The sequence below is a fragment of the Leopardus geoffroyi genome, chromosome C2 (genome assembly GCF_018350155.1).
Source record: "Leopardus geoffroyi isolate Oge1 chromosome C2, O.geoffroyi_Oge1_pat1.0, whole genome shotgun sequence".
Lineage (NCBI taxonomy): Eukaryota > Metazoa > Chordata > Mammalia > Carnivora > Felidae > Leopardus > Leopardus geoffroyi.
This window is the reverse complement of record NC_059333.1, coordinates 114,451,367-114,473,474: the sequence shown is the minus strand read 5'-3', so window position 1 is coordinate 114,473,474 and position 22,108 is coordinate 114,451,367. Positions and strand designations below refer to the sequence as shown.

Sequence of the window (22,108 nt, the reverse complement as noted above, 5' to 3'; positions counted from 1 at the left end):
AAGCAGAGTTGCCACACAATGTCACATTAGTTTCAGGTGTACACATAAGCGATTGCACAACTCTATACGTTATACTATGCACACCACAAAGTGTAAGAACTTTCTGTCACCACACAATGCTATTACGATTCCATTGACTATATTCCTTATGCTGTGCTTTTTATTCCCATGATTTGTTTATACCATAACTGGAAGCCTGTACCTCCCACTCCCCTTCACCCATTTTGCCTATTCCCCCCCACCCTCTGGCAACCACCAGTTTGTTTTCTGTTTTTATAGGTTTTGGTTTTTAGATTACACATATAAGTGAAGTCATACGGTTTATCTTTCTCTGTCTGACTTATTTCACTTAGTAGAATACCCTCTAGGTCCATCCTTGTTGTCTCAAATGGCAAGATCTCATTCTTTTTTATGGCTGAGCAATATTCCCTGGTGTATATATACCGTATCTTCTTTATCCATTCATCTATCTATGGACACTTAGGATGCTTCCATGTCTTGAATACATGCCATTTTATTGATAAAATTGTATCAGTTCTAAAAAAGTCAGGTAAGGCATGCCCCTTTGTGTGGAATTCTGACCAACTGAGAAATGTGCAAGCTGGTCCTCAGTATGTCTAGGTTTTAATTGTGTCTATTAGGTCATATAAACCAGGTGACTTATGTGTGACTGATGAATATAAATGCCTAATTTTTTCTTTTTTGTCTTACCTAATAAAGAATAAGGAATACGAGTTAATAATTCCCACATCAGTTAATCTATTGTGGATGGGGCTGGATGGGAAACCCTACTCACAAAGCACATGGGAGGCTGAGGTGGTGGTGTTAATCCCAAAGGCAGGAAAAGAGAACCAGCCCAGGAATATATTCCCCCAATGGAAGCGTAGGCTGGGAAGCAGAGGCTATAGGAAGAAATGCCAAAAAAAGTGCCTTCTCTAGGTCTGTGCTTAGTCCTGTCTCAGATCACTGATGAGACGTGGAGATGGCTGAGAAGTCTGGTCAATCTTAGAAAATTATATGGAAAGCAGGAAAATAAATGGACTAGAGGTATCAAAAGTTTGGGTTGGGTATCATCTTGAGACATTTGAAATATGCTTAAATTACACCTTTGAACTTAGCTGGCACCATTTTGTCCTTGGTTAAGATTGACCCTACACGGTAGGAGATCTGAGCAGGGCTGTGATTATCTCAGTGACTTTAGTGTCTACCAGGGGCCATGTGTACATTTTTAACATTATTATTATTATTATTACTTAGAGGAGATAAGAGATAGTGGATTCACATATATGTGTATTTTGTGAGTCCAGTCCAACTATCTTCTCATGGATTTAAAATACTATAAACATATTTGGCACACCGGTTCTTTATTATATTCTGTATACCCCTGCACACACTGCAAAGAGTTGTAGAAGCAAAGTTATATATACTATGTACTTTATGGAATATACAATGTATTTTCAGGAGTATACTGGATTAAATGATAGGTTTTTTAAAAATTACACATTGCTTTTAGAATCTTTATGCTAGGTAAGACTAATTCTACTCTATAGGGCTCTTGATAAGCAAATAAAATATGTTCTATTTATATTTTATCTTCACACATGAGTTTATTATATTCATTTATTATAATTGTTATAAAAATAAACCCTAAAGCGATGTGTTAATTATTAGTTTTGCACAATTTACATTTATTCCATGGGGGTATAAGAGGAATGGTCTTCTTTACTAGCTGCCCTAAGATATCGGGAACTTAGGAGGACTTAGGACAGGGGTGGTACTTACCTTGGATGAGGAATTATGCCAAGCACAGTTGACAGGGATACCACATACTTAGGGATGCTTATCACAAAAGCATTTTCTTGATTTCAATTCCTTGCATTTCTCACCTTGGTTTTCTAAAAAAAAAAAAAAAAAAAATTAAAAAAACAACTATAAGATAGGAAATGTATTCAACAGTGGGGGTTGATGAAATTTTTGTTAGGTTTTCCAAAAAGGACCTGAGAGAAGTTAGTATATAAGGAGCTAGCAGATTAGACAGTATAAGCATGACTATCACAGAGGAATGATGAGAAACACTTATGCAAACTTTGAAAAAGTTGCATGAATGTCCAGAAAGACTCTTTCATTCTGGAGAGAAACTGCTGTGCAGGAATTACACAGTCTGTCTCATCCAGCTTGATGACAGATAATATCTCAAATCACACAGCCTGGGAAACTGATGACCGCAGTGAGCCGAAAAATGTAATCTTACGAGCTGTGTCAGTGTCAAGCCCCTGCTATCAATTGGCAATTAAGCCAAGGCATTTGATTTGAAATCATGCTTACATGAAAATTTACCTATAAACCTGGCAGAAATACATGCTTTGGAAAATATATTTAAGACAACAGGAGTAAATACAAAATAATACAATTATTTTGAGTAAATCAAAATAATGTTTTTGCTCTTTGCAAGAAAAGGGGGATTTTTAAAAAAGATCGTTTTGTCCACATTGCTTAGGTGATAGATACTTCTGTTTCTGTGAAGGCCTAATTGTTAAAAGATTGATTTAGAGTCATAGTTAATGGGAACAGTCTGCTGACTTCCAATTCAGAGAGTAGAACATATCTGGTATTCTTGGGAAGATGTTTGGAATCTCCAATCCCTGTAAAGGAATGTAGGCCGTCCACCTCACTGGGCAGCCCTTCCCGGTGCAGATGCACACATAGGCACACACATGCACACATGCATACACACACACGCGCACGCACACATATATACACACACATCTTGTGCTGTGCCTTTCTCTTTAGAATGAGGGCTAAAAAATTTGAACTATGCAGGAAAATGATACTCAAACTATTCAGGGAAAACTAATGTGAGCAATATAATAGGATCCTTAGCTCTGGGCAAACAAAGTTCTGTTCCAGGAATGTGACTGAGAGGTCACAGTAAGCTGAAAATATTGCCCTATTTTGCTTTTGTGGCCCCAAGGAAATGAACCAAACCAATAATGAAATGCTAAAAATCATTAAGAAAGACACAGGAAATGAAAAGAAACACCCTCCTGCCAGTTTATTGAACCTGGAATATGTTGTTCTAGTCATTGCATTTAAAGAAACAAAAATATAGCAGACTTTTAAAAAGTGGAGGGGACTTCCATACACAGAGATCAGAGACATTCCCTTTCTACCTAAAAAGGCTGAGGCAGACAGAACTCCAATACCTACAATGAGAGAGGCTATGGCTAGATAAGCAGTCTTACCAAGAGTGGGTGTACCAAACCCAGAGTTCCCTTGTGAAGTTAAAAAAGGTCTAAATTCAGATAAACAAAAAGAAGTCTTACTTTGCACAGGAGTAAGTTTTATGCACGTCTTTAAAGATGCAATCTTAAACATGCAAGTCTGTTTGCCAGAGATGGAGGTGGCAAACATCCACAATGCCAAGAAAGCCTTGGAGAGTGACAGTGATGCCCGTTAGATAGCGTTAGATGGTCTTGGGATTAAATTCCAGTCAGGGGATTTGCTACGAGTGACTGGAGATAAATTAATTGCCCTGAGTTTATATTACTTTATAAATTGAAGGCCATGACATTGTCTACCTCACTGAGTTGGTGGGGGGATTAAATGAGACAACGGATAAAAACACCTAGCACATGGGGGCTGAAATAAAGGGGGAGAAGGGTGACCGAAGGGACACCGGGCAGAAGGGCGAACAGGGCAAGTCCAGGGGTGCCTGCTTCCCAACCCTGGCTCTCCAGGCTATCCTGGGATTACAAGTCCCAAGAGAGTGAGTTCAGGGGCTAGCCCTGCCCACCTGGACCTCTGGGACCCCTGGTATCGGCCACAAGGAGCGCGGGGGGCCTTCCCCGGGCCCCTGGCCCTGGACCCCTTTCCTTTCCCGGTCCTTATAGGTAGACTATCAGTGTTCCTGCCCACCCAAGCCCCCCTGGGCCTCCTGGGCCCCCCGGAGCCAGAGGCACCTCCTCAGGGGTTAGGACCTGGACCAGTACCAGATCACTCAGGGCAGGGTGCCGGAGGTGCTGGAGGGCTGGCTGGCTCATCTTTGTCGCCGACGGGGAAGAGCTATACGTCTGGGTCCCAAACAAGTTCCAAAAGGTCCTGCTGGAGGCGCGGACGCCGCTCCCAGGAGGGACGCACAACGCAGTGGCCGCCTCGCACCCCCGCGGAGCACCATGGCACCCTTGCACGAGGGCAACCCATAGGCCCAGCAGCAGCTCCCCCACTCCACCGCGCGGCCCTGGAGGGCAGATGACATCGCGGCCCGCCCTGTCTGCCTGCGGGACTCCCAACCCTCCCCTAGGGCCCAGCACTCTTACTTTCAGCCAGCGTGCCCCACCGGCGGCCCGCCCACGCCTACATCCATCAGGTGCTCCACCTGGTTGAGCCCAAAGGCCCGCAGCCAGGTGGCCTGCTAGGCATCCGCCCTGCAGACTTCCAGCGCTTCCTTCCGGCGGGCGGGCGGGCGCGCGCGCGGCGCGGGGCTGGCCGGCACCTGCGGACCCTCTGCAGCCTGGTGCGCCGCGCCCAGAGCGCACGCGTGCCCATCGTTAACCTCGGGGACCGGGTGCTCTTTCCCAGCTGGGAGGCCTTGTCCTCCCGCTCCGAGGGCCGGCTGAAGCCCCGGCCCACGTCTTCTCCGTCGACGGCAGACGTGTGCTGCAGCCCCTCACCTGACCGCAGAAGAGCGTGCGGCACGGCTCAGACCCCAAGGGGGCCGGCTCCTCGACAGCTACTGCGAGACGTGTCGGACCGAGGCCGCGTCTCCACGGGCCAGGCCCCCTAGCTGCCGGCGCGCAGACTGCCGGAGCTCAAAGCCGCGAGCTGCCACGACGCCCTCACTGCCCTCGGCGTGGCGTCGTCGGCGTCGGCGTGGAGAACAGCTTCATGACCTCCTCTAAGTGGAGGCCCAGCCGGCCCAGGCAGGACAGGTGGCCGGAGGGGAGGCTAGGTGGAAGGGGAGCAGAGAAGCCGCAGTGCAGGAGTGTCGGCTGGCACCCCCCTCCTCCGCACCCCCCCCCCCCAAGGTGGGAACCGGGCTGGGACACTCTCCTGTATGGTTCATGTTTCATGAAACCCTCAAGGAAGAAAAGCCAAAGAGTGTATTTTTCAAAAAAAGTTTAAAACAAAAGCAAAACAAGGCAAGACAAACATACAAACAAAAACACCTAGCACAGAGCCTGGCACATAAGAGGTCAACAGAGGTTAACTGGTGATATTATTCATGGATAAGAGTTCCTTATCTCAAAATGTTATTATATAAGCCCCCACTAGGAGATCACCAGAAGAAACTTGGTGGCTTTGATGCTGTGTATGAATTCTTACGCTCTCAGACAGGGATCAACAAACATTTTCTGTAAGAACCGGAGAGTAAAAAGTTCAGGTTTTGTGGGACAGACGGTCTCTGTCAAGAATACTCAACTCTGCCCTTTAGCAAGAAAGCAGCCATAGACAATCTAAATGAATTTGCATGGCCGTGTTCTAATTAAACTCTATTTATGGACATCGGAATTTGAATTTCACATAATTTTCAAATGTCACTAAATATTCTTCTTTTGTCTTTTTTTTTTTTCTTTTTAAACAATTTAAAAATGTGAAAAACATTCTTCTGGACCATACAAAAACAGGTGGTAGGCTGCATTTGGCCCACAGGTTGTAGTTTGCATACTGCTGCTCTAAGATAATGAGGGGTTCAGACCAAACCACACCAGAATGTGCCACTTTGGCATGTGGCTTATTTTGAGCTGAAGGCAATCAAGACCCAGCAGACACAGGAAAAGCTTCTTAACTCCCCCATAACTGCCTAAGAGAAACTAGAATGGGGGTCTGCACCAGGAAAAGAGTTATTACCAGAGATAACCTTTTCATCTGAAAGACTTAGCTGCAAGTCAGAGCAACCTTTGTTTACCGAACATGTGCTCTTTTTACCTTCCTATGAATTGTCTTCTTCCCCTTTGAAGCCCCAGGCCCCATCCCTTTCCTTAGCTTAGGAGGTATATAAGCCTCAAGTACCTGGCTGCTTTTGGGTCATATCTTTGTGATGCTCCCAAGGGTACATAATTTTGTTTTTCTCCCGTTACTTTCTTTACCATGGGAGGGGTCTCAGCTGAGAAACTAGAAGGGTAGAGGGAAAATTCATTACCCTTCCCCACTGATAATTCAGTTCTAAACTTAGGTCTGGCGAAATTAAGAGCAGTTCTCAATCTCTCTAATTTTGTAATACTCCATCCTCATTCGAGGACACACATAATCTGCTGCTCAGTGTGCTGCTAACCTGTATTAGGTTAATGTTAATTAAAATATACTTTAAATGTTTATTTATTTATTTATTTATTTATTTATTTATTTTTATTTTTATTTATTTTTGAGAGAGCATGAGAGCACGAGCCAGGGAAGGGAGAGAGAGGGGAGAGAGAATCCTAAGCAGCCTCCGCCCTGTCAGTGCAGAGCTGGACAGAGGGCTCAAACCCATGAACCGTGAGATCATGATCTGAGCCGAAATCAAAAGCCAAACACTCAACCAACTGAGCCACCCAGGCACCCCTGATATCTTTTGAAAAGAACAGAAAATTTTCAAGATTCCATCTTAAATTCTGACCATCTGTAGACCTGTAGAATAAGGTAGGAAAAATTGAATCAGCACCACACTGACAAAGAAAAGTGTGATAAATTTTCGGATAAATTCTGAAAATGACAAATGTGAAATATTTTAGGAGCCATTGCCAATCTTCTGTCTCTCTATTTGTGACTCAGTGAATCATAAGACTGGATACTCAATTAATCAACGGCTGGAAAATATTATGATAATGAAGCCCAAGATTCTGAAGGTAGCTTTGTAAACATCTTTTAAATAGTTTTTCTCATGACTAATGCTAGTACATCTGCAATGATGTTCGTAGTAAATGACAAAATTTATTCTTGGTATTTCTGCTAGTATGCTTAAATAAAATTTCCTTTAAAATTGGAAACTGTAATCCTTTATTAATACAGTGCTGTGGTGATTTGTGTGTGGGAAATGATACCTCCCTTCACATACATTCCCCTACCCTTCAAAGAGAATTAGAGCTTCAGAAATGACACCTGAGAACAGAAAGCTCAGGGCCAGTGTGGAAAGATGGAAGGAAACGCAATGAAGGATTGTCTGCAAACCTCCATCTCCTGAATATGACTTTTATAAACTTTGAACTATGAAGAAAGTGTTTTAATACATAATGCTAGCATATTTGTCCTTTATAGCAATACAACAGGAAAATATAGTTTTAAATATTTTTTATGGAGGAAGAGGCCCATGAAGGTGAAACCGCCTAGGGCCCTCAAAAGTCATAATGGGGGGGCGCCTGGGTGGCTCAGTCGGTTAAGAGTTGGACTCTTGCTTTCAGCTCAGGTCATGACCTGAGTTAGAGCCCTGCATGGGACTCTGTGCTGACAGCATGGAGCCTACTTGGGATTCTCTCTCTCTCTCTCTCTCTCTCTCTCCCTCTCTCTTTGCCCCTCCCTACTCATGTTCTCTCTCTCTCTCTCTCAAAATGAAATAAACTTTAAAAGTCATAACGTGGCCCTACCTCATAGGCCCTCAACTCACTGTCATAGGCTGCAAAGGGAAAGGAGAAAACATAAGTTACAATCTCACTTCCCAGCTTTACTCCTTGCTTCTAGTCACTCTGGGTGCCCAACCCGGCAAAACAGGGAGAAGGTGTTCTGGACCTTGTCCTTTTGGTCCCAGCAACACACTGAGTTGAATATCTCCCCGAATGGAGCTTCAAGGACACCCTCCCCAAGACTGCCTGCTGATGGTCTTACAGAGCAAAGTAGAGGGCATGGACTCAGTATAGCAGCCTCTCTCTGTGGAACCGCACCTCGAAATCCTGGGAAAGGGGTGGAACCCACTTAGAAACTGCGAAGCCAGGTTTTGGGGAAATGTCTGACCCAGGACTGGCGGCATGAACAGAGCCTGACTTGCACAGGGCCTCTGGACATTGCGCTAAGACTGAGAGGGTCGACTCCCTCCGGCTTTGCTCTGTTTTCTTTTGCTTTGTTCTGTTCTGTGTGTCTGAGCCTCCATGGACACAGTTTCTGCGGTGTGAATCCATTCCAGAAAAGAAAGAAAGTCAGAGGTAGATATCAGGGGGATGGGCAGTGTGAGTAGCATACACAGGCGGAGGGTCCCCAGGCCCAACTGCTCAGAGAGCTGCTCATCTCACTCTCTGGGATCAGCTGGTAATGCCACTTCACCAAGTGTCCACCGCAGTGATGGAAGACCTGGACAGCAGGGTTTCCTGGAGCCAAGAGGCTATACTACGACCTGGTCCTAGACCAGACCTTGTTCCCTGCCTCTGGAGTATAGAATCCCCAAAGGCCATAGGACGTGATCCCAGCAAGGCTAGATTAATGTCTGTTTTTGGAGCAATAGTAGCAGTCATATCACAGTTTGTAGAGAAATGGCTTCCTACGTGTGATTTTTTTTTTTTTTTTTGATTTTTGATTTTTTATGGTTTTTAACTGGAGTGAGGAGTCTTAATCCTGAGTCACCCTGGATGCGTCAGTTCTTCTCTTAGCCAGCTGGAGGAACTGACACTCAGTGAGGGCTCTGGGGGCATCTCCAAGAGAGCTGGTGGTGATGACTCAATGGCAAGTGAGGGAACAGGTTTCTGCAGAGGTTGCAAGAAACAAAATGAGGGAGTTCACAGTAGACTATCGCGTTTCTCCACTATCGGTGGAGAAGGTTACCACTGGAGTCACTAATCTTTGTATGTAACTTATTACAAAGGCTGTCAGCAACCTTTTTATAGTCTACTTTATGGGAGTGGGGATGGCTTCTAATTTCTTCCAGGAGGTAGTCTATATATACATTTATAAGCCAAAAGTACCATTCTGCAATGTTGTTTAAATGATCCCAGAATAGTTCAATAGTGTACTCAGGGCCCTCTGTTTCTAGGTACCTGGTCAGGGTTTGGAGGACTTGGGCTTAGACTTTTTTTGCTGATAGCTTCCAGGAATGATGGTGCTGAAGTTATGTGCCAGTCCCCACAAAGCAGATCTAACAGGTCAACAGATACTGCAGGTACATGGTCAGAAGCCACACAACCAGGCCCTCCTGAGATCGATCTATTACTGCCCAGACAATGTCATCCAGGAGAATAGGGATAATAGTCAACCTATGTAGCCATCTGGTCGAGAAAGGGCATGGGACCACACTTTCTGCATTATAGGCAGTAGGTGGAACCCGCCCTTCCTCAAGCAGAAGCTTGCCTTACTTCATAAAGTCAGTAATGTCCAAAATGGAGATTATATCCCAGTGCCTGGCAACTTAACATCACATTTTGCAAAGCATTCCAGGGGGACCCACTGATAACCACAACTGGCAGTTTTTCTGGCGAAGCTCACTGTCCTGTCTAGATTGGATGTAATCATCACTTCCCTTTTTGTCTGCTTGGAACAGACACCATACAGGACTGCCTTGGCTGTTTATGTCACCTCTTTGGTCATTTCCCCCACCCTGCCGTATTAGATTTTATCCATACACATACTAACAGCAGTGGGTTCCCATGGTTCAAGAGATAGAGGTTTGGAAACCACTCGTAAAGATTATTTGCTATATTAAAAAAAAAAAAAACAACCCTGCAGAAACTGTGGATAGGATGGGAAAAGAGAGCCTTGAGTTATAAAGATGATATGCTTCCAGCGGGGAGAAGGGTGGGTCCACAGGGTGAACATTGTGAACTGAAACCCTAGAAGCCTCTGTTTTTTTGTGGCAGAATTGCTTCAGCTATGGGAAGATTTTTGCCACCAAAGTGGGGTTTCTATGTGGAGTTAATAAATGCATAGCAGAGGGAAGAGGGAAATGGTCCACGTGTGCTTTCAGACACAAGGGTCGGCTGCAGCATCTACTTGGCACAGCGTGATGAAGAGCTTTGAAGCTAGTTCAGAACGCCTCGTGACCAAGAGGTGCTGAACAACCCTACACTTTGCACAAACAAAAAGCTGTCTGAACTTGCACTTAAAATTTTTTTTTTAATGTTTATTTATTTTTGAGAGAGAGAGAGAGAGAACATGAGCGAGCAGGGAGGGACAGAGAGAGAGGTTAGACAGAGAATCTGAAGCAGGCTCCAGGCTCTGAGCTGTCAGCACAGAGCCTGATGCGGGGCTCAACCTCATGAACCACGAGCTCAAGACCTGAGCCGAAGTCGGACGCTTAACTAACTGAGCCACCCGGGCTCTCCTGAACTTGCACTTTAATAAACGAATTAGAAAGGAATAGAAGGATCCAGTGAGCAGGATTCCTCAGAGAATACCAGGGGGCACCTGAGGAGCCCTCGGCGGCGGCCAGATGGTTGTAGAGGAAGGATGAGCATGTTTCATACCCCTCCCAGGGCCTTCTCAGAGTCCCTGCAGGGCTTTGGTCACAGACAATGTCCCCTAATTTGGTTTCACTGTAACATGACATCGTGGTTGATCATAGACAGGATTGCTGTAGGCCTCAGGCACAAACCCTCTGAAGTCCAGAAAATCTCAGTTCATGAGAAATTGACCCCAATCTTGGTGGGTGGAGATAACTGCTTGTAGGTTTCCATTCTGGCAAAGAGGCATGTCTGATAAGGACCTGTACCCTGAGGCGAAACAAAACTCAGCAAACACCCCACCTTCTAACTCTGGAAGAAGAAACAGACCTTGTTTGGGATGTGTGTGTATTAGATTATATCTAGATGTTGACATGCTTTCCTGCCATCTAGTTTCAAATTTCCCAGGCTTTCTAGAAAGTATTTTACAGGGGCGCCTGGGTGGCGCAGTCGGTTAAGCGTCCGACTTCAGCCAGGTCACGATCTCGCGGTCCGGGAGTTCGAGCCCCGCGTCGGGCTCTGGGCTGATGGCTCAGAGCCTGGAGCCTGTTTCCGATTCTGTGTCTCCCTCTCTCTCTGCCCCTCCCCCATTCATGCTCTGTCTCTCTCTGTCCCAAAAATAAATAAACATTGAAAAAAAAAAAAAAATTAAAAAAAAAAAAAAAAAGAAAGTATTTTACAAATTATAATCCTTGGCCTATTAGTGGAGTGTGAAATCAATTTGGTAGGCCACAACCAATATTTTTGTTTTATTTAAAAAAAAATTTTTTTTTAATGTTTAATTTTGAGAGACAGAGACAGATAGAAAGAGACAGAGTGTGAGTGGGGGAGGGGAAGAGAGAGAGAGAAAGACACAGAATCTGAAGAGGCTCCAGGCTCTGAGCTGTCATCACAGAGCCCCATGCGGGGCTTGAACTCACAAGCCATGAGATCGTGACCTGAGCCAAAGTCGGACGCTTAACCAACTGAGCCACCCAGGTGCCCCTATTTTAAATTTTTTATTATGGAAGACATATATAGAATATATAGAATATTAGGAAGAATAGTATCATGTCCTGCCATATGCCTCTTGCCCAGTTTCAACAGTCACCACCTCATAGTCTCGTTTCATCTACATTTCATCTGTCTCATTTATTTTGAAGCCAGTTCCAAAACTTCTATCATCTTATCTGTAAATACTTTGGTATATATCCCTAAAAGATAATGATTATTCACATTTTTAAATGACATATATAGAATATAATAGAAAGTGAAGGTTAAGTCATCTTTTACTAAACTTTTATTCCAGTTGTGTGTGTGTGTGTGTGTGTGTGCACAGTGCACATTTGGCTGCAGTGTAAAATGTATTTCTTACAGTGCAGTTCAGAGTCATTGTTCTAGAAGAAACTCTCTGTTAGGGCCCAGTCCTCAGAGACAGCCTCGAATCCAACCCCCCCCCCCCCACACACACACACACACACTCACTGATGTCAGAGGGGAATCTGGCTCGACCTGATCGGAGAGAAGTGTTGGGGTGGAACGCTGGGGTGGGTGGAGGGTGGTCTGGATGGTGTGATGTCCTTCCTGTCTTCAGAGGCACATTCATGAAGCTTTCACTAGGGGGAATTTGTGACGGGGCTAAAGAAAAAGTATAGGATAATAAATATTTGCAGCCTCCCCCTCTTTTCAAATGAGGCCTTGGAGCCTGGCTTTGTGTTGCTGCTGAGAACAAAACATGAATTGAAGGAGGCCTACAGAAGCAAAACTCATCCTATTCAATGAAGAGCTGAGCAGAAGTGGGAAGGGCAGGTGGAAGGGAAGTGGTGAGGCTGGAGGAGATCAGGGCGGAGAGTTTGAGAACAGATAGGGAAAGCAGCCAGGAGGGGTTTCCGAGTGGCTGCTGTGGAGACGGGTAAGGGTAGCTCAGGAGGGATTTTAGGATAATTTGTTCTGATTCATGGAGTGTATCTTGCGTTAGACTCATTTTAAAAACTTCAGGAGAGTTTTAAAATCCTTTCCAGTGCTATTTGGATGTTGAGCTAGTGCTTCTGTTGAATGCCACTTTAGGAAGAATAGCTCAGCTTGTGTGGGTCAGGGTGAATTGTTACAGTCTCCTCCATCCCCTACTTTATACACCTGATTCTCATTTTTCTTTCAGCCTACAGCTCGGGAAGCCTTGCTTCCAGAAAGCTCCTCCTTGGTGCTTCCATAGCCCTTGCCCAACATCCCACCCTGGGCCTCGTTGTTACCAGTACTTCTATACTCCATGGTGCTGAAGGATGGTTACAGGCCAGGACCCTGTCTGGCTCATCTGAGGCTGCCAGCAGAGAACACAACCTTTGTTGATTCTCTGTCTTCAAGGAAATGAGAATCCCATTGGGGGGTCTTGGGAAACAATAGGGAGAAATACAATTGGGAATAGAAGTAGGCTCTAAGTGTGTGATATGGACTACCCTGCATGATTTATGAGTTTAGAACAGAAATGATAGATTGAAAACAACAAAAACAACAATAGTAAACACTTTTTAGTGCTTTCAGTATACCAGACACTGTCCTAAGTACTTCACATATGTAAACTCCTGTAATCCTCACAAGAACCCTCTGACTTGGGTACTCTTTTTGCTCTCATTTTGCAGATGAGGAGAACAAGGCACGAAGAGGTGAAGTGGATAATGGACCCACTGCCAGTGAGGGCGGAGCAGTGCCATCTGGTTCTAGACTCTGAACTTTTAGCCATGGCCACATCCTGAGTGATGGGCAGGTGTTTATGAAGGAGGAGGATTCAGGGTGTTGAGAGGAGAGAGGAGGTAATTCTGGGGCACGTGTGAAAGTGTGGGGGCGGAGAAGGATTTTGGTGTGTTCATTGCCTTATGGAGCAGTATCTTTCAGAAGAGGTGCTGGGAAATCAGCTGGAATGGGAGGCATGGAGCCTGGTGATGGAGTTGAGAGCCGATGTTGTTGGAACCAAGGAGTCAAGTCTTCGGTTGGAGAACTGCTGTGATGAAGGTCACTGCCCTGGAAGATTAAGTGTGGGGGCCACAGGCTGGTAGGATTTGTGTGTGTGTGTGTGTGTGTGTGTGTGTGTGTGGTGAAGGGTTGGGGCAAGTGAGAGTCAGTGGGTCTCTAAAATGCTGTCAGAGGGCCTAAGATAGAGGCCCGAGGGTCTCCATGTGAAAAAGGGGCTCCTCTCTGCCACATGGATGGTGAGAATGGGGACCATAGAGCAGATGAGAGATTTGAGAGGGGTGATCCATTGGATAATATTCCCAATGAGAGGAAATAGAGGTGACCCCAGGGTTTCACAACCCTGTGGGGAAAATGGGAGTCTCAGGGAGTCCCTGAGAAAGGCATGTTCATGAAGATTTCAAAATGGCAAAAAGGGGAGCAAGGTGTAGGCAAGATGAAAGTGAGAGACCTGAAGGCACCACGGCCCTTCTCAGGGCCTGCTCTTTCCACAAGGTCTGGCCCTGACCTGACCTGCTTAACCTCTTTCCCTGAGAACCAGAAATTTCCTGTCCTCAGGGTTTTTCTGCATACCTCCCCACGCCCAGCTTTTCTGACTTTCTCTTTTTAATCCTTTGGTCTTTGCTTGAACTGCTATCTCAAGGAAATGGATCCTGATACCCCTGAAGGAGGGTAGTCCGCTCATTATCTGCTCCCATAGCACCTGGCACTCTTCTTCATAATTCTCATCATATTAGTGACTGTTTCAATCTGCCAGCCAATAAATATTTACTGAGCACCTACTGTGGGCCAGGCACTGTTCTGGCTGCTGAGGAGGCTGCAGTCAACAGGACAAAACCCTTACACACGTGAAGCTTACTTTCTAGGTGCAGGGTGATGGAACACAGAAAAGGTAAAAAGTACAGGAATAGGAACCAGGTCAGAGAGTGAGCAGTATTATGTGAGGAATTAAAATAGAGTGGCGTCATACTAGGTGGGGAAGTCTGAGAAGGAGACACTGGAGCCAAAGGCTGAATAGCAAGAGTCAACCAAGCAAGACCAGGGTGGATGGCTGGTGCGAAGGCCCTGAAGTGGGAATGAGCCCGCCTTGTGGCAAGAGTGGAAGATCTCATCACTGGAACGCGGTAGATGAGGGCAAGAGTCATGTGAAATGAAGCGTGAGAGGCCGGATCATGGAAACAGGGGCACAGAATTAAAAAAAAAAAAACAAAAAAGGAGACAAAGATGTTAGCTTTCTAAATGCAATGGAAGCCATGAGGAAGCTATTAAACAGGAGTCGTCTCATGATATAATTCATGTTTCTAAAAGATAGTCCAGATGGTGTAAGGAAAGTGGATGGTAGAAGGACAAGAGTGGAAATCAGGAGGCTATAACTTGAGCAATCTAGAGAGGGAGGATGGTGGCTTGCGCCAGGGTAGATATGCCAAAGCTGAAAAAGAGTGAGTGGATTCAGGGTGCGTCTTGGAATTAGGGGCAACAGGGCTGCTTGCTGGATTGGATGTGGGGGAGACAAAGAAAAGAATCAAGGATAACTTGTGTATCTCAGAAGGGAATTATGAAGAAGACATTTATTGGGACAGAAAAGAATGTGAGAGAGGGTGGGCAGCAGGTGATGCCTCCAGAGTTCTGTTTGAGTCATGTCAAGTTGGAGACGCCTATTAAGGTACGTAAGTTTAAGGGCGCCTGGATGGACTCAGTTGGTTGAGCATCTGACTCTTGATTTCGGCTCATGTCATGATCTCACAGTTCATGGGATTGACCCCCATGTCGGGATCTGCGCTGATAGCACTGAGCCTACTTAGGATTCTCAATCTCTCTCTCTCTTTCTCTCTCTCTCTCTCTCTCCTCTCTCTCTCTTTCTCTCTCTAAGTAAATAAATAAACATTAAAAAATATATGTAAGTGTATATCTAAGTTGGGGGGCCAGATACCAGTTTGTGGTTCTTAGTGGGGATCAAGGCTGGAGATATGGATTCCTGGTCCTCAACCTAAAGATGGTATTTCAAGTCAAGGGCCTGGTTGAGATCATCTGGAGCTTGTTTGATTTCTGATTGAAGTGATGGAGAAGTCATTGTGAAGGAAATGGGATCCAGACCTCAAGTGGATGGGGGTGGCCTCTGGGGACATTTCATTTAGAGACTGAGAGAAGGTGGGTGGAGATTTCTACATAGATGCTGCCAGATTAAAGTCTATGTCCTAGGTTGGTGAAGCAGTTCCTCCCTGATTAGTTCTAGTATCTCAATGAAACATGTGAAAAGTTACTAGCTGAGCATGAAGCAGGGAAGGAGGTGTTAGAAGTTTGAAGTGGTGGATCAATTTTTGTCCAATATCTTTCTTTCCAAAAGAGTATCAGCCCATGGGAGCAAGAATTGGATCTGTCTTATCCATTGCCATTCCTAGTATCTAGCAAGTTGCTGCTCATATAGGAAGTGTTCAACCAACAATTGTTAAATGAATGAATCAGCAATTGAATAGAAGTTAGACATCTCTTCCAGTTATTTATTACTGCATGACAAACCACCTTGAGATTTGGGGGCTTAAAGCAACCACTTATTAGTATCTCTCACCATTCTGGGTGGGGTTTTTAAAATTAATTTATTTATTTTGAGAAGGAGAGACAGAGCACTTTCATGTGTGAAAGCAGGTAAGGGGCAGAGAGAGAGGAAAAGAGAGGATCCCAAGCAGGCTCCGCATAGAGCCTGATGCAGGGCTTGAACTCACTAACCATGAGATCAGGACCCGAGGCAAAATTAGGAGTCAGATGCTTAGCCGACTGAGCCACCCAGACACCTCAGATCTATGGTTTTGATAAGCTCACCTGGTAGTTCTCACCTGGATTGCAGTCAGATGGCAGCTAAGGCTGAAGTTATGGCTTCTTAATTCATGTGTCTGGTGCTTGGGCTGTGATGTCTGGGCCGGCTGGGGGCTCGTCGGGCATCACTCTCTCCATACGGCTTCTCCTTGTTGCAGGCATGGGCTTCCTTGCAGTATGGTGATCTTAGGGTAGTTGGATACTTTCACAGTGGTTGGCTTCTCCAGGAACACTAGTTCCAGGAGACTCGGGCAGAAGTTGTAAGGCTTCTTAAAACCTACCCGGAGAAGTTTCACAGCACTCCATCCGCTCTGTTCTCTTAGTCAAAACAGTCACAGGCCCCTCAGATTCAAGGGGGTGAAGGAACAGGCTGTGCCTTTCAACAAGGGAAGGATGTGATGCAACTTTCTTGGGGACAAGCTACAACAACATCCATGTGACTGTGTCCTGTAGACCTGGAATTTCGGGGAAAGGATAGAAATCATAGGGATAAGGAGCTGGATTCATGAAAATGGATTGGTTCCCTTAAGGAAGTAACTGTAAGAAGGCCAAGACTTGGAGGTCATCCCTGCCGCACACATCCCCTAGTCGAAGTCAAAAAGACGAAGAGGGGAGAGGGAGAGGACCTGGGAGGAAGAGAGGCAAAGAGGAAGGGGCAAGGACTGAGGGAAAGAGTAGGGGGATAGAGAGGGAGAGGGAGAAGAAGGGAAGGGGAGGGGGAGGAGGGAGAGGAATATTGGAAGATTGGGTACCCAACCAACTTTAGCTTGAAGCCTAAGTAAGAGCCCACTAATCGGAAGGGTAAAACCAAATTCTCAAAGCTGTTTATTTTCAGAGTCTACTAAGTGTACTTAATAAAATTCCTAGTAGTTGCTGCTTTAGCCCTACATGGAGCAGAACCTTAAAATGTTATGCTTGGGTCTGAGATTCTAGCTGCACCCAAGTCTGTTCCAGTTTGGTTTAGGTTCAATCTGGTGACTGCGCAGTTTGTTCACATCGATTCTCATTGTAGATATCACCATTCACCCGCCCCACCGCAGTGCTCGATTAAGTTTCACAAAACCTTCACAAAGTAGTGATTTTGGTTCCGTTTTGCATTTGAAAAAGGATAATAGTTATGCCAGATTTAAAGCTGGGTTTGGGCTAGGGTCACCTATCTGGCTCATTCAATAATTTTCTTTTTTTCTTTGCCAGTTCAGCCAATTCCTGAGTATACTTTGTATCTGAGTCTCGGTTTTCATTGAGAAATGAGATTTTATCTTTGCAGAGTGGGAAGGGAAAATAGAAAGCAGCGGGTCCTGTCAAAAGGAAAGGTGAACTCAGTGTCAAATGATGGAACTGCAAAATTAGAGAGCCAGAGGCTCTAATGAGGAGGAATAAAAGGGCAGAGAACAAAAGGCATCAGGAAATGATGGAAGGGAGAGGAAGTCAAACGGTCTCGGTTGATCTGATACGTTTTCTCTTAGAAATAGGAGACAGCGGTGCTGCAGCCTTGCAGCCAAGGAAAATGGCTCACTTATTTATTCACTGTGTTATTTCTCTGTATTTATTGTAAAATCATACAGCACGTGTGATCTTTAAACAACAACAGCCAACTTAAAGTGTAGTTTACAATCTTTTTACCTTAGGGGGAATCAGTACCTACGCTCCCGTTCCTACACAGACCCTTCACGTCTTCTCCATGCTCTGAGCTGAGGCCGGGATCAGAGGCTCGGATTCGGCCATGAGTCTGTGAGCTGTTTATGAAAAGCAATTGCTCTCAGTTTAAATTAAAGTTCCTGTGTTGAGACGGCCTCCAGGCGGAAAGTTGAATGTTGACACTTAATGTTGATTCTGGAAGGTACTCTTCCAAGCTCATCAGTCCCTGGCTTCCATCCGACAGATGAGAACACGCAGGCACCAGAATCCCAGTGATCAACTTATTCGTTTTGCTGAAAAGACGGCGACTTTTACAAGAGATTTCATAAATAAAGCTACGTAGATACCTTCAAAAAGATCATTAGCAGTCCACGTGTGATACTCCTCCACACATCTGAATGAACTCATCCTTGTCATAAATGTTCTGAGCTGAGACGCAGCAGAATGGGAGATGTCTTTTGGACCTCACTTCTAATGTTTTTAAGTCACTATTCTGGGCTTTGTCAACTTCTTGACAAAGTTAGTCCTTTAAGTCTGAATAGAAAATATCTACATAGTGACTCTACATTCATTAGGGTTACCTCACTGCCGCCATAAGTAAAACTCCTAATCAGTAGCTTCACACTTGTTCGGGTGACAGTTTCCTCATCTGTAGAATGAGGGCCATGTCGTATTAAACGAGCTAATATTTACAAAGCCTTTAGAATAGTGCCTGGCACACAGCCAATCTCTGTAAGTGGTTTCTGAATGGATGAATGAATGAATAAGTGAATGAGTGAGTAAATGTTTGTTTCTTGCTTCGTCACACAGTGTGGGTGTCCCTGGCCTTTCGTCGGTTTTTCCTGCGCTCACTCAGGGCCCAGCTTCCTTGCTTCTTGGGTCTCCACTTCCATGATGTACCCCTGGTCCTCTCCTTCCCCAGGAACATCCAGCATTCGGGCACCCAGTGTGCCCTCCTCTTCCTGACACCAAAACTGGAAATGCTCTAAATTGCCTGAGTGGGGAAAGATCTTGATTCAGCTGCCGCTACAGAAAAGAGACCTTGTTCGAGAGATGTCAGTAATGACCCCCACCTCGTTGGGCTCATTTGAGAATTGTTTAAAATAATACATCTACAGTACCTGGCACACAGTACCAAGCCACCATTTGTCCCTGCTTGTTTACATTTGTCTTCTGTATTTTAGCTCTTCTTCTGTTCTTCTCCTCCTTTTTTTTCTCCAACCTTTCCAAATAGCTACGTATATTTGACATTATTTTTGTTGGTACTTAATGACACTTTCCATAGCATTAGTTCTATTTCTCGGAATAAGAATGGGTGTTATCCAAAAGCATCTTCCTCATTAACAGAGGTACTAACTCGGACCAACTTTCAGGTTGAATACTCCTTCATTCCTTTCCGGGCCAGCAGTGTGGCTCCTGGTGAAGGACAAGAAGCAGGGATGGGGAGTGAGAGAGGGCATAGAAATGAGAGACTTTGTGTTCTTACCTCATATCACTCTTTTCAAAGTAACTTCTGGGGCGCCTGGGTGGCGCAGTCGGTTAAGCGTCCGACTTCAGCCAGGTCACGATCTCGCGGTCCGTGAGTTCGAGCCCCGCGTCGGGCTCTGGGCTGATGGCTCAGAGCCTGGAGCCTGTTTCCGATTCTGTGTCTCCCTCTCTCTCTGCCCCTCCCCTGTTCATGCTCTGTCTCTTTCTGTCCCAAAAATAAATAAACGTTGAAAAAAAAAAATTCAAAGTAACTTCTTTTATTTTGGAAATATTTTATTTTTTCAATAAGTATTTTACCAACGATACCAAAGAAAACTTCATAATCACATGCTTACAATTTCATGGCTGCTTAATCATATCCATTATATGTGGATTTTATTAGTTTCAGCCTCAGTTGAGACATTATTCCCCATATTTTCAGGTGCCTGGGGAAGGCGCCCCTCATGGCCAGGCCTCACGTGTTGTCCACACTGGAACTTTTCTAGAATCCAGTACTTTTCCCTCAAAAGCAGCTTTAACACAGTCACATTATAAACTACAAAGAATTAAAGCTACTTTCTTTGAAAATTTGCAATTCTCCTAAGATGGCTAGAGACACTTCAACCTAATGTGTTGCTGGCCTGAGGGAAGGAATTGATAAGCAACAACGTCCCAGTTTCTTTGGACGGTGCAGCTGATGTGGCCATTTTCCCTAAAGACCTCGTGCGATACTCAGGTCCCCTCCCGGACTGATTACAGCACACTCTCTGGAGGTGACACTGGGCATACGTTTTCACTCAAGCTCCCAGTTCTTTTAATTTCTTTTTAGTGTTTATTTTTGAGAGAGAGAGAGAAAGAGCAAGCATGGGAGGGACAGAGAGGGAGAGACACAGAATCCGAAGCAGGCTCCAGGCTCTGAGCTGTCAGCACAGAGCCCAGCGGGGGCTCGAATCCGCCAGCCGTGAGATCATGACCTGAGCCAAAGTCGGACGCTTAATGGACTGAGCCACCCAGGTGCCCCTCAAGCTTCCAGTTCTAATGGGCTGCCAGAGTGGAGAATCACTGTGGTAGACACTCATAATGCCTCCTAGATTCATACGCAAGCTCCTGATTATTATTATTTTTTCTAATAGTGGAGAGGTTACTGACGTTAATTGTATATACATGGAGACATGTGAAGATGGGGTGCGCCAAGACAACAGGAGTGGGACACTAAGTCCACTGCCTTGGTGCAGAGGCCCCACGGTGTTTGTGAGGCCAGCCATGGTTCACTTCTCTGAAGCCTAAGAGGGGATCCACTTGGCTTTGGGGAATGAGGTGGGGGCGATGCTGCTGATGTCGCTCCCTCACTGAGAGTCCTGCGATGGGGCATCTGCAGGGGCAGGAAGGTCCCTTACCATCACAGGTGGCTTAGTCTTAACATCCTAACCGATTGTGTTCTCCTGTTAATGGTGAACCCTCTGCCATCTCTCCTCACACTCTCATTACCCTCTCTTCTAACCGGGTCCCTGTGATAAGCAAGCTTTACTAATTGTGCCCCATGCACATAAGATCCTCTGTGTTACCGTGTTTAAGTTGTGAAACTAAAGGACAGCTGTTGAGGCAGGTGGCCCGAGGAGTAAGGCATGGCATCGCCCCCACAGGTGGATGCTTACACACAAACGTTTTCCAAGCATCTGCATTTTCCAAGTTCAGGCATTGTGCTCAGGCCTGAGGCCAGCAGCATCTGCTAGAAATTCCACATTTCAGGCTCTTCCACAGACCCACTGAATCCTCAGCTGATTCAGACGCACATTAGAGGGAGAAACATAGAACTGGGGCATGGAGGTCACTGAGATAGAATCCCGTCTGCAAAGAGTTCCTGGATTCTGGCAAAAAAAAAAAAAAAAAAAAAAATTAAAAATTCTTTTTTAAAAGGTAAAAACATGATCTCAGAAAAATATACAGTGAGTCTGTGTCAAAGATTTATTTATTTATTTAAAAAAATTTAAAATCTTTATTTTTGAGAAAGAGAGACAGATTGAGAGCAAGTGAGGGGCAGAGAGAGAGGGAGACACAGAATCCGAAGCAGGCTCCAGGCTCTGAGCTGTCAGCACAGAGCCCAACGCGGGCCTCGAACCCACAAACCGTGAGATCATGACCTGAGCCGAAGTCAGACGCTTAACGACTGAGCCACGCAGGTGCCCCTCAAAGATTTATTTAATTCGTTAGTAAGGGGATCAGCAAAATGGCAAAACTGGTTTAAAAGAAGATGGGAAAACATAAATTTAGTCAACGAAAGGAATCGCAAAGTTCAGAATAAAACTCGTTCACGTCCTACAGGAACCTAAAAACCTTAACCTTTGTGTTTATTTTTTGATTTAAGAGAAACGGTTTGCCTCTTTACTGGCTAAAAATCATTTGCACTGTATCAATCCTCTACAAATTAACATCTAACTTTTCCGGAATCTGGCCTCTAATCGATAGAAAGTAGCAAGTCAAATGAAGTTAATATCCCCTTAGGCCTGCGTGTGAAATGATGCTGGAGGATGACTCCAAAGCCTCTAGGGTCATCTGAAGTTTGGGGTAATTTTTCTTACCAATTCAGAGAGGAGACCGATTTAGAAATAAATATTTGCAGTGAAATATCGTCAGTGATGATACAAATAGCACATATGGCATGTTGGGCGCTGTTTCCATTTATTGGCTCTTTTAGTCAATGTCACCATGCTGTGAGGCAGGGCTACTGTGGGCTTCATTTTGCAGAGGATGAAATGAGGCAGTCAGACTCCAGACCCTCTGCGCTTAACTGCTTCCCCTGAGAAAATAGCTAAGGGGGCGGTAGGGTGTGCGCGCATGCGCGCGTGTGCGTGAATTTGACTGAAGTAGAGGCAGGTTGCCGGTGGACCTCGATGCGCAGCCTTTTTTCATTTCTT

General features: G+C 45.2%; 1 pseudogene; it reads left to right on the top strand.

Annotated features, from left to right (window-relative positions):
- The first annotated feature begins 3,394 nt into the window (after positions 1 to 3,394).
- Positions 3,395 to 4,888, top strand: LOC123610386 (annotated as a pseudogene).
- Positions 4,889 to 22,108: the final 17,220 nt, after the last annotated feature.